We start from the raw sequence: 12,845 nt of genomic DNA on the forward strand, positions 1-12,845 counted from the left end.
AAGGAGGGAAAGGGAGACAGAGAGAGAGAACCAGGAGATGGCACAGTGGGTAAAGTGTTGGACTCTCCGGCTTGGGGTCCTGAGTTGGAGCCCCATGTCACATCAACTGTGCTGGAGTGATGCTCTGATTTCTCAGGGGGAGATAGCATAATGGTTATGCAAGAGATTCTCATGCCTGAGGCTCCAGAGTCGCAGGTTCAATCCCCCACAGGACAATAAACCAGAGCCGAGCAGTGCTCTGGTAAGCAATAATAATAACAACAACTAAGTTAATATTCAAAAGAAAGTATGTGGAGGCTTCTCTGGCAGATCAGAAAACTGCAGGAAGGTAAACACACATGTGGGAAACTTCTACGGAGTAAGCTTTTCTTAGCAGAGGGCTCGGGTCCTTCACACCGCAGGCAGACAGAAAATTGCGAATTTCTGCCTACCAAGCGACCGCCCTGCTGGGGCTAAGAGCGGCCGCCAGGGGGCAGTGGAGTCCGCCACGCAGAGCTCGGCGCGGGAGCGAGCGAGACGCGCGCGCACACAGCTCCCGGGCCAGGCCGCTCGCACCTGCCTTGCGGGGTTGCCAGAGAAGCTTGCAAACCTCTCTGCTGCCCGCACCAGCAAGACTCCGCCCCGCCACTTCCTGGCTCCAGGCTGGACTTAGGGATTCCAGCTAGGTGGCCCTGGGTCCCACCCTCGCCTTCCACCAACAACCACGATTGAAACTTTGGGGGCTACTTGAAATTTTTTGAGCCAACAGACTGCAAAAGCTTTTGTTAATGACACCGTGAAACTTGACCCACAGTGCGAGCGAGTGAGTAAAAATGGTAAGAGAGAGAATGATTTTCCTTTTCGTTTGCTTTACTTATTTATTTATTCATCCATTCATTCACTTTTTAAAAAATGTTTATTTATTAATTTTTAATGTTTTCCCCTTTTGTTGCCCTTGTTGTTTATATTCATTCATTTTTATTTATTTTATTTTATTTTTATTTTATTTTTATTTTATTTTACTTATTTATTCCCTTTTGTTGCCCTTGTTGATTCATTCATTTTTAACTAGAGCACTGCTCAACTTTGGGTTAGGGTGGTGTTGGGGACTGAACCTGGCTGGGACTTTGGAGCCTCAAACATGAGAGTCTCTTTGCATAACCATTAAACTATCGATTAAACACTTGCTTTTTTTTAAAAAAAGTAGTTTGGTGTTTGTTTTTTAATTTTTTAATATTTATTTATTATTGGATAGAGACAGAGAAGTTGAGAGAGGAGGGGAGGTAGAAAGGGAAAGAGACAGAGAGACACCTGCAACCTTGCTTCACCACTTGTGAAGCTTTCCCCCTGCAGGTGGGGACCGGGGGCTTGAAGCTGCGTCCTTGCGCACTGTAATGAGTGCTCTTAACCAGGTGCACCACCGCCTGGCCCCATCCTTGTTTGCTTTTATAAAGAAGCAAATCATGACATTGTGTGGAGCGGGGCACGGTTACCAAGTTGACGGGGCTTCTAGGTGGGAAGAATGAGGGAGAGGCACTCAGGGTGCGTGAGGACCCCTGTCCCGAGGCCCCATCCTCACCCACTGTCCCTGGGCAGATGCCCTTGGGCGGGGAGACAGCCTTGACTACCCCTCCCAGTCACTGCCCGCCACCTGTCGCCCCTTCCCGGGTCAGGTCCAGAGGGAGGTGGAAGGCACAGCTGGGGGAAGCTGTGGTGTGTGCAAAAAGATGACCCCAGAGCAGAGAAGCCCTGGTGACAAATAGCAAAAATATTACACTCTATCTATATGCCCACGGACACTGTAGTTCTGCTGGTGCACAAAGGCGTGATAATTAGGTGATATAATTCATGTTAAGTGCTTATTAGCAAATAACAAATTCTAGGTTGTTTCTCTCAGGGATCTTTAGGCGTTTGTATCCTGAAATCCCAATGCTAACTGATCATTAGAACAGATGAATGAGGCAGGCAGTGGTGCGGCTGGTTGAGTGCACACATTACCATGAACAAGGATGGAGGTTCAATCCCCCAGTCCCCACCTGCAGGATGAAACTTGACAAACGGTGAAGCAATGCTATAGGTGCCTCTCTGTCTCTCCCCTTCTCTACCTCCCCCTTCCTTCTCAATTTCTCTCTGTCTTTAATCAATCAGTAAATAATTAAAATCCTAAAAATAACATAAACATGGAGTCAGAAGTACGTTCACCTTGATATAAACACAGCACTAGTGCCATCTAGAGGCAAACATAAGCGTTGCAACCATAGCGTTGTTGCTATTATTTTTCATGTATAATAGTGAGGACACATTTTACAGATGTAATTAAACGAGCATATTTTAAATTATCGTATAATCACATAGTCTGAGTAAATGGGCCAGAACTTTCCGTCTTGGCTTGGTTTCCATGGAAATCTGTTGGGGTGAAGTGGGGGGGCGGAGAAGAGAGATGTATTTGGTAAGGGAGAAGCACAAAAGTGGAGATGGAGGAAGGTACATGGTCCTACGAAAAGCTAGTGCCTAGGGTGGGGGTAGATAGCATAATGGTTATGCAAAGAGACTCTCATGCCTGAGGCCTTGAATTCTCAGTTTCAATCCTGTGCACCACCATCAGTCAACCCGGCTTTGACCTAGCACGTTATGATCGGGCCCTCCTCAATCGCCATGGCCGGTGCGCCGCTATGTTCCATCGCTGGGGGGCCAGAGACGACCCGAACTGCCCCTGCGGCTCCAGACAGACTATGACCCACATAGTCAACGACTGCCACCTCTCCAGATTCAAAGGAGGTCTCGAAACTTTACATCAGGCTCAACCTGACGCTGTCGACTGGCTACGGAAGAAGGGCAAACGCTAGAAGAAGAAGTGACAAGAGAAATGGCAACATGAGGAGGGGGAGTCCCATAATCATGCTGATGATATGATACTTGACATTTTTATAGCTTTTTTTTTACGGCTTGTTCAAGTAGTTCAGAGCACTCTGTAAACGCTGAAAGAAATTATGTCAGCCTGTGTCTGGTGGGGGGGGTGGGGAGGATGGACAGGGGAGCACGGATTGGGGGTGTGGGATCAGGCAGGCTGTTATTCAATCTGGACAGAAGAGGGGCTTATTGAAGGGTGTTAGAAGTGAGCTGAGGGGCTGATGCAGTGGATAAGGCACTGGACTGACAAATATGAGGTCTCAAGTTCAACCCTCAGCTTCACATATGCCAGAAGTTGCTCTGATTCTCTCTCTCTCTCTCTCTCTCTCTCTCTCTCATAAATAAACCTTCAAAGAAGAAGAAAAGGAAGGAGAAGGCAGAGGAAAAGGAGAAGAAACAGAAGCAGCCACAGTCAGGTGGGAGACACAAGCTGTGGATCCACCTTCCAGAAACCAAGCCCCCTTCACCTACAGAGGGGAGGCTTGATGAGGCAAATCACATCCACAGCCAGGAAACCTGGATGTTCCCAGCACCCAGGATGCTGCCCCTACACGGGGATGCTCCCTCCTCCCACACCCATGGCACTCCCAGCATACAGTAGCCCAGAGAGCGGGGAAGCTTCCAGGACACAGCCTGCTGGGGCCAGGAGATAGCTCAGTGGGTTGAGTACGTGCCTTGTCACACACATGACCTAGGTTCAAGTCCTGGCACCACAGAGGCATGCCCAGCACTGGGGGAAGCTCTAGCACTACAGTCATACCTCTCTCTCTCCCTCTCTCTTATATTTTGTTTATTTATTCTTGGATAGAGACAGAGAAATGAAGAGGAGAGAGGGGGAGACAGCTGCAGGCCCGCTTCACCACTCGTAAAGCTTTCCCCCGAAGGTGGGGACTGGGGGCTTGAACCTGGGTCCTTGTGCACACAGGTATGCTCCTAGCATGTAGGATATTCCCAGGACATAGGACACTCCCACAACACAAATGCTCCCACTGTACAAAAAGGCAAACAGCACATGGGGCGTCTCAGGGCGCAAGGATGCTGCCAGCAGAGGGCTGTTCCCAGGCACAGGAACACTTTGGCGACACTGGGTGGGTGGCCCAGCACACAGGATGCCCCAGCAGGCAGCGGTACCCCAGCTGCTGCTATCCGAACGCACAACTGCCATCTTCACTGATGTCAGGGTCTCTGGCGGGGTGATCTCCAGGGGAAAGGTAATGGACCGGTTCTTTCTCGCTCATAACAGGGGACGACACGAAGTAAAAGACACCACAGAGACCTGCAGCATGCTCAGACCTCAGATCTCAAGTCTCAGGTCTCATTTACTAGCAGGTAGGCAAGGTTTAAGTAGAAAACCAAACAAAGAACATTATTCAAATTTGTCAGAAATTACAGGTTTCTTAAAGGTTGGCTTGCCCCTATGGTAGGGGGCTGGTATGACAAGAATTGATGCAGATACATAAAGGTTGAGATAATTAGTCTCCTGATGCTGGCATTTAATTACCCAAAGGGGTTTGAGGGGAGGAGAGGGGTTGAACCAGTTAAGGCAAGATAGAGAGAAGATAAGCAAGGTTTGATGCAAGTTGAGGACATCAAAGGCCACTGCTAGGAGGGTGTGATAAGGTGTGTTCTCCTCTGTGAACTTTGAGTAAGTGAATCTTAAGGTAGGCGGCCATGTGGCCTGCAGTTAATGGAGGGAAGTATTGGGTTTCTGTGGGCCTGAGAGTCAAGAAGGAAAGAACTAAGTCTGAGTTTCTCCCCTTTTGCTCACCTCGGTTGAGAGAGACTAACCAAGAGGGTATCTTCTCAGACCTCCATCCAAGGATGGGGAGTTCTCCCTAAGCTCTATCAAGCTTACACATAGTCCCAACACACTGACACCAGCCACATCCCAGAGGCTTCACCTTGTAGCCGATGTAGCCTTCGCCCACCCCACCCGCAAGCTGAGGGCCACACAGCTGCCCTCGCTAGCATAATCAGCCCCAAGGCCACCTCTTCACTTGGGGTGCTTTTAAAAAATTAATATTTATTTATTTATTTTACCAGCGCACTACTCAGCTCTGGCTAATGGTGGTGCAGGGGATTGAACCTAGGACTTTGGAGCCTAGAGAATGAATCTGTTTGCATAATCATTATGCTATCTACCCCCGCCCCTTGTTTATTATTATTGTAATCTTTATTTGCAGAGCTTTTGACAGCATTCGAGTCCCAACACCTCCAGCACCCTGGTTGCAAAGGAGATTTGGAAATCCTTTGAATAGGGGACATGGGGGTGAACCGGCTGTCCCTCCATGGTTATAGGTTCGTAGTACTTTAGCTCAACAAAGAATTGAGGTAAAAAGCATGATTTTCATGAATTTTAAACTTTTATTCAGGAAAGGTGAGAGCACACATACCGAAATGTGTGAACCAGAAGAGACAGAAGGATTTACACGGTGAACCACCACGAGCAGGCAAGGCCTTGCCCACAATGTCCACTTTTAAAACTTCTAAGGCCCCGCCTTCACTTCCTTCCTAAGCCACGCCCACACTCCTGAGCAGCGCTGACTTGGTGTCCTAGGACAGAGTGATGGGTGACCTCAGGATACAGACAGGCCTGCACCTCAGTGGGCACTGGGTGCACTGCAGTGCCGCCGCCCCCCCCCCCCCACGTCAAGTCAGACACTCGAGGTGCAGTTAGCTCAGCTGCAAATTAATGTGTTGTCAGAAAAGATGTGACATGTTTTTACATGGAAAAAAAAAAAAGAAGACTGGGGGTCCACCACTTGGCCCCTCTCTTCCCCTCTTTATCTCTCCCTTCTCTCTCAATTTCTCTCTGTCCTTTCAAATGAAAGAAATAAAGGAAGGAAGGAAGGCAGGAAGGGAAAACTAAATGGCCACCCAGGGTTCATCCTGCAGGCACCAAGCCCCAGCAATAATCCTGATGGCAGTAAAAATAGATAAATAAATAAATAAAACAGACCATGGCTTGTGGTAGGAGGCTGGGGTGGTAAGAGGGTGGGCATGAAACCAGGATGAGGGCATATCCGCACAACAGCAATCTCCTTTCTTTTCTGGGACAAGGATCCTGGCCTGAAAGTGGGAGGGTTGAACTCTCTTGGTTCAATCTGCTGTCGTGCCCAGAGGCAGCAGGGAAATTTTGGCTTCACAATTTTAATAAGGTTCAAAGCAACCACAGTTGGGGCTTCAGCAACGGGCAGGGAGAATTAATTCAGGAGAAAATGAATGGGAAGCCCAAGATTTGGGATGGTAATCTTTATTTCCTCCTTGCTGCCAGCTCTCTGGCCCCCAGGGCTTGTTAATGTGGAATTTGCTGCTTAAGGGACAAGCAACTCTCAACTTCATAAACATTTGTAAGAGCAAATTTAATAAATCTGGGAATCACACCATGTAGACATAATTCTTTCATTCTGCATTATAATTTCTTTTCTCTCCATTGCAGAGCATGTGCAATGCAAGGTGTTATTGTTACAGTAACAAAAGGAACCGGCTAAATGGTGAGTTACTGATTAGGCTTGCTGGGGGCGGGGGGTGGGGGGGGAGACAGAACCTGGAGGCAGAAAAAGCCGCAGCCTGGCTTTTCCTTTCTGTTTCCTTTCCCTTTTATTAGGAATGGCAGGCGGCACTGGCATTCTTGTCTCTACAGTCACTTGGATGTCATTGCTTTATTGAATGTGTTTTAATAGGACAGAAGCCATGGTTATGGAATTTGTGTGCAGTTTCCAGAAAACACAAATGCAATTGTATGTGTGTGGGGCAGAGGTAGTTAATCCCATAAAATTGCCCAACTGCTCTCGACCAACTGGGGGTGTTTTCTCTAACCTTTGTCCAAAGTCACTTTATTTATTTATTTATTCCCTTTTGTAGCCCTTGTTTTTTTATTGTTGTAGTTATTATTGTTGTCATTGTTGGATAGAACAAAGAGAAATGGAGGAGGGGAAGACAGAGAGGGGGAGAGAAAGACAGACACCTGCAGACCTGCTTCACCACTTGCTTGTGAAGCGACTCCCCTGCAGGTGGGGAGCCAGGGGGGGTAGGGGTCGAACCAGGATCCTTATGACAGTCCTTGTGCCTTGCGCCACTGCACTTAATCTGCTGTGCCACTGCCCTACTCCCACCAAAGTCACTTTTTAAAACTTCAGATTATCCTTTTTGCATGACAGACTGAGCCTACATTGATCACACACACAGACACACACACACACACACACACACACACACACACACACACACACAGACACATACAGACACACACACTCCACAAGAGAAAACGAGAAACAGGGCCACAGGACTCTGAAATGGACTAGGCCTGGGAATGGGTTGGTGTCAGGCATCTTCTGATTCCCTCATCTTGTTTTGAGGAGGGAGATATATTTGACCTAAGAGTAGGTTCTGTTTCTTATCCATCCAGACTCAAGATACGCACAAATCTTCCTCAACTGACAAGATGGTTATGTCCCAAGAAAGACCATCCTAACTTGACAACATTATTAAGTATTTATGTATTTGTACATGTAAATTTATCTTATGTGCTCAATACATCTAACCTACCAAGCATCCCAGCGTAGCCTTGCTAACCTTAAACATGTTCAGCAGACTAACACCAGCCTCTAGTTTGGGCAAAATCATCTACTGGATTTTTTTTTTTTTTGCTTCCAGGTTTATCACTGGGGCTTGGTGCCTGCACTTCTTCTTCGTCTAGCGTTTGCCCTTCTTCCGTAGCCAGTCGACAGCGTCAGGTTGAGCCTGATGTAAAGTTTCGAGACCTCCTTTGAATCTGGAGAGGTGGCAGTCGTTGACTATGTGGGTCATAGTCTGTCTGGAGCCGCAGGGGCAGTTCGGGTCGTCTCTGGCTCCCCAGCGATGGAACATAGCGGCACACCGGCCATGGCCTGTTCCATAGCGATTGAGGAGGGCCCAATCATAACGTGCCAGGTCAAAGCCGGGTTGACGCTCGCAGGGGTCTGTGATGGTGTTTGTTCTTGACCTTAGCTGACTGCCAACTCTGTTTCCAAGAGTCTGGGACAGAGAAGTTCAGTGTAGGCATAGGGGAACAGATTGGGTGACGAGACGTCAAGCGTTGGACAGGGTGGGTGAAGATATCCGCGTATATTGGCAGGTCCGGTCGAGCGTAGACGTGGGAAATGAACTTAGATGATGCCGCATCCCGACGAATATCTGGCGGGGCGATGTTGCTAAGAACTGGCAGCCATGGAACCGGGGTGGAACGGATGGTTCCAGAAATGATCCTCATGGAGGAATATAATTTGGAATCGACCAAGTGGACATGGGGGCTACGGAACCATACTGGGGCACAGTATTCTGCAGTGGAATAGCATAATGCCAGAGATGATGATCGCAGTGTGCAAGCGCTCGTGCCCCATGAGGAGCTGGCCAGTCTTGCAATGGTGTGATTCCTCGCGCCCACCTTTGCTGCACTTAGTGCCTGCACTAAGAATTCACTGCTCCGGGAGGCCATTCTTTCCATTTTATTGCCCTTATTGTTATTGTTGTTGTTGGATAGGACAGAGAGAAATGGATGGGGGGGGGGAGGAGAAAGACAGACACCTGCATATCTGCTTCACTGCTTGTGAAACGACTCCCCTGCAGGTGGGGAGCTGGGGGCTTGAACTGGGATCCTTAAGCTGATCCTTGTGCTTCATGCCATTTGTGCTTAACTCACTACTGCCTGCCCCCTGTTTTGTTTTGTTTTTTAATTTTTTTTTAAATATTTTTTTGTAATTTTATTTATCTTCCCTTTTGTTGCCCTTGTTGTCTTTTTATTGTTGTTGTAGTTACTGTTGTTGTAGTTGATGTCGTCGTTGTTGGATAGGACAGAGAGAAATGGAGAGAGGAGGGGAAGACAGAGAGGAGGAGAGAAAGATAGACACCTGCAGACCTGCTTCACCGCCTGTGAAGCGACTCCCCTGCAGGTGGGGAGCCGGGGGCTCGAACCAGGATCCTCATGCCGGTCCTTGCGCTCAGCGCCACCTGCGCTTAACCCGCTGCGCTACCGCCCGGCTCTTTGTTTTGTTTTTTTAAATAAAGCTGCCAACTTATAAAAGCCAGAACACCAAGTGCATAGTCTATGAGTTGCCACAGAATGTGAAGGGCTATCTTCCTCACTAAAGTTCACAGAGACAATGGCATTGAGCAGGAAATAACTTCCACCAGGAGTTGTGTGTGCTGGTCAGTGTTTAGAATCAGTGTGCAGATCTTGTGTTAAACTGTGTGGAAATACTGGTGCATTGTCTTGACGGGACCAGATATTAAGAGGAAGATAGACCATTCTCTGGGACCATTCTCCTGTTCCCTCCTAAAGTCAGGACAGAAGAGAAGTAGAAGCCAGGTGGGTGAGAGAGAGGTAAAGGCCCTGAGCTTCCTGGTCTTGGAAGCTTTCTAGTCCCCTCTGGGGAAGGGCAGGGCCCTCAGGGGGTGTTCTTCAGCCTTTGTCTTCAGGTGTTCACATCTGCCCCATCTGCATTTTATGGCCTTTGCAGCCCGGGAGGAAGGGGGCTGGGGCAGGATATGCAGACACACTGGGCTTCTGGCCCTGCCTCTGGGCCTTTTCCTGGTAGTGGTGTGTGTGTGGGGGGTGGGGGTATGCTGCTTTCTCTAAGCTGCTCTCCAACACAGGGAGCCAGCTTTGTCAGGGAAGCATCAGCTGCACAGGTTTCTCTTATCTGTCAGAGGACATTGGGGGGAGAGAAAAGGCACTCTCTAACAGGACCAGGCTAACAGCTCAGTGGTAGATTGTTCATTTGTTGAGCCTCAGGCCCCAGGATTAAATTCTGCCTCCCGTCTGTGATGTGACTCCAGTGGAGGTGGGAGTCACTAAGGACTCCAGTTCTTTGACATCTGCTTCACCCTAAGCCTAGATCTCTGTGTGAACACAGCATCTTTCACACACGAACCTTCCTCAGGTGAGGGGAGAGGAAAGGAGAGAGAGTTGATTGGCCTAGGTCCAGTTATTTCTAGAACCTTGAACTGAACTGGTGGTGGCCAGCAGGGAGTGATATGCCTGCCCACTGATCTCTGAACACACACACACACACACACACACACACACACACATTTCTCAGGACTGGGAAGAATTCTCCACCCCTCTCAGTTCTTCTCAGGCAGGATTAGTCATCGAGACAACATTACATGTGCTTAAAAGGAGAAAATGGACTTAGTGTGCATGGGAGCAGTACAGTGACCATGCAGGGCTCAAATTCTGCAAGAGAAACGGAGCATCAGTCCTTAGTTGGGGGGCCGGAAAAGCTGATGGGGCGCTTTTGCATGACAAAGAGAGGTGTTCTCCACACTGAGAGGTAGAGGGGGCTTAGCTACAGATAAATTTACCTGCTGGTAGCCTCCCAAAGGGCATTGTGGGTCATGATGGGGGGGCAGGGGCAGCATGATTTTTAAAAGATGTTTTTAGTCACTTCTTATTGGACAGAGACAGCGAGAATTGAGAGGGGAGGAGAGAGAGAGAAGGAGAGAGACACCTGTATCACTGATTTACCATTTGTGAAGCTTCCCCCTGCAGGTAGGTACCAGGGGCTTGAACCTGGGTCCTTGTGCACTGTAGTGTGTCTGCTTAACCAGATGTGCCACCATGACTTTGCCTTTACTCTGACAGAAAAAAGATGAATTTCTCAGTTAGAAGGGACACTTTTACAGATAAATTTATATCCAGGTCACACTTCCCAAACTACATTACTTCAGGTCATTAAAAAAAAAAAAAAGGCGGAAGGTAGATAGAATAATGGTTCTGCAAAGAGACTCTCATGTCTGAGTCTCAGGTTCAATCCCCCGCACCACCAGAAGCAGAACTGAACAGTGCACTTAAAAAAAAAAAAAAAAAAAAGGTGATATCCTCTTAGTTGAACTGAGATGGTCAAGAGTTTCCTTCCATTCAGTAAGACCTTGACTACTCCCATAGCAAAAAGCCTACATTCTCTAAATCGTGTTAACACTTTATACCCAGAGGAATGCTGGGACCCTGTAGAGCTTTAGTTAGTTGAGCACTTATGGGATGAGGCTGGCTCTGGGCAGATGGAGAAACTCCTGCCTGACTCTTTTGGGGAGAGTGGGATCTCCTCACATGCGAAGCAGTGAGGACTGGACAGAGGGACACTTGACAGGGGCCAGGCAGGATTCCCTGCTCCCCAGCCACTGGCCAGTGGACACAGAGGGGAAGCCCCAGGGCAGATGGGGAGAGCTCAGCAGAGGCTGAAGCCCTAGAACTGAAATGAGTGAGATGGGCTGGTGGCCATTTTGGGTGTGGGGGGTGGTGCTGGTGGCTGGTGTGTGTGTGTGTGTGTGTGTGTGTGTGTGTGTGTGTGTGTGTGTGTGGAAACACTTGGGTCATTCAGTACAGGAGGAGAGAAAGTGGGGTGGGAGTGATACCCCAAGAGAGTCAGAAGGTACCTGGGGTCAAAGTGAGGGGTTTTCCAACTCTGACACCATCTCCCCAGATAATACCTTGGGTCCACCTACATGTTAACTGTCAGGAGCAGGCAAAAATTAGTAAAGTCAGGGGCCCCTTGGACTATACCTAAAATAGACCTACAAGCTTTTTCTAAAAACGGAGACTCCAAATACTCCTTGGCAATATTCTTGCCTTTAGGTTCATAATTAGTCAACAATTTGTTCTGCATTTTATCTTAACTCTTTTTCAGCCACCAGGTTCCAGATGCTACCATGATGCCAACTTGATTTCCCTGGACAGACGACCCCACCAATGGTCCTGAAGCCCCACCTCCCCCAGATCCTTGCCCACTAGGGAAAGAGAGACAGGCTGGGAGTATGGATCAACCTGCCAAGGACCACGTTCAGCGGGGAAGCAATTACAGAAGCCAGACCTTCCCACCTTCTGCATCCCATAATGACCCTGGGTCCATAATCCCAGAATGATAAAGAATAGGAAAGTTTTCAAGGGAGGAGATGGGATATGGTGGTGGGAATTGTGTGGAAATGTACTGCTATTATCCTATAGTCTTGTCAATGTTGTAAATGACGTCCAATTAAAATTACTTATCAAGGCAAAAAATAAGGAGTTGAAGCAAGGCATTTATTCTTTTACAAAAGGGCGTGCTGCCAACAGTGGCCGTCAGGCAGCAGCGTGCCCCCCTCAGCTTTTTCCCATCTTTTATACCTGTCGCAGAACTGTCTTCTCCATCCCCGGGCTGGGCTTCAGAGCTCACAATCTCCCCGTTGCCTAAGTAAGGAAAGGAGGAAGAGTCTGAGGGTCTCTGCTGGAGGATTAGCAAGCACTGCAAGGAGCTGATCTAAAAAATAAAATAAGTAAAATAAAATAAAAAGTAAATTAAAGTAAGAAAGAAAGAATACAAAACTACTGAGCACAGGTAGTCATAGATAACAATTCATCGAAAGAATTTTTGTACTAAACAGTTGTTCTATTCATATTCTTTTGAAGACCTAACCATCTCTCACATCAATATTTCTATTTTTAAAAAATATTTTATATTTATTTATTCCCCTTATTATTTTATTATTGTAGCCATTGTTGGATAGGACAGAGAGAAATGGAGAACGGAGGGGAAGACAGAGAGGGGGAAAGATAGACACTTTCAGACCTGCTTCACCACCTGTGAAGTGACTCCCCTGCAGGTGGGGAGCTGGGGGCTCGAACTTGGATCCTTACGCCGATCCTTGCACTTTGCGCTACGTGCGCTTAACCCGCTGCGCTACCGCCCGACTCCCTAATATTTCCATTTTATAAGTAAGAATTATAAAGAAAAAAAATGTCAGAGGAGTCAGCTTTGCAAGCCACGCCCACAAGGCGGAGCCATCTCTTCTGGCTCCGCCCCCAGCCCCGCCCCCTGCGGGGACCCCGCCAGCCCCGGGTGTCCAGGCCTCCCGGCCACTCGCCTGGCGGCGGGGTGGGGGGTGGCGGCGGGGTGGGGGGTGGCGGCGGGGTGGGGGGGTGGCGGCGGGGTGGGGGGTGG

The 12,845-nt window shown here is 48.4% G+C and overlaps 1 long non-coding RNA gene across 1 annotated transcript; it reads left to right on the forward strand.

Moving 5' to 3' along the window:
- Positions 1 to 576: 576 nt before the first annotated feature.
- Positions 577 to 11,675, forward strand: LOC132538253 (uncharacterized). Its single transcript, XR_009549655.1, has 4 exons — positions 577 to 815; positions 3,245 to 3,305; positions 4,133 to 4,218; positions 11,556 to 11,675. It is a non-coding gene; the product is annotated as an uncharacterized LOC132538253 (long non-coding RNA).
- Positions 11,676 to 12,845: the final 1,170 nt, after the last annotated feature.

The sequence above is a fragment of the Erinaceus europaeus genome, chromosome 4 (genome assembly GCF_950295315.1).
Source record: "Erinaceus europaeus chromosome 4, mEriEur2.1, whole genome shotgun sequence".
Lineage (NCBI taxonomy): Eukaryota > Metazoa > Chordata > Mammalia > Eulipotyphla > Erinaceidae > Erinaceus > Erinaceus europaeus.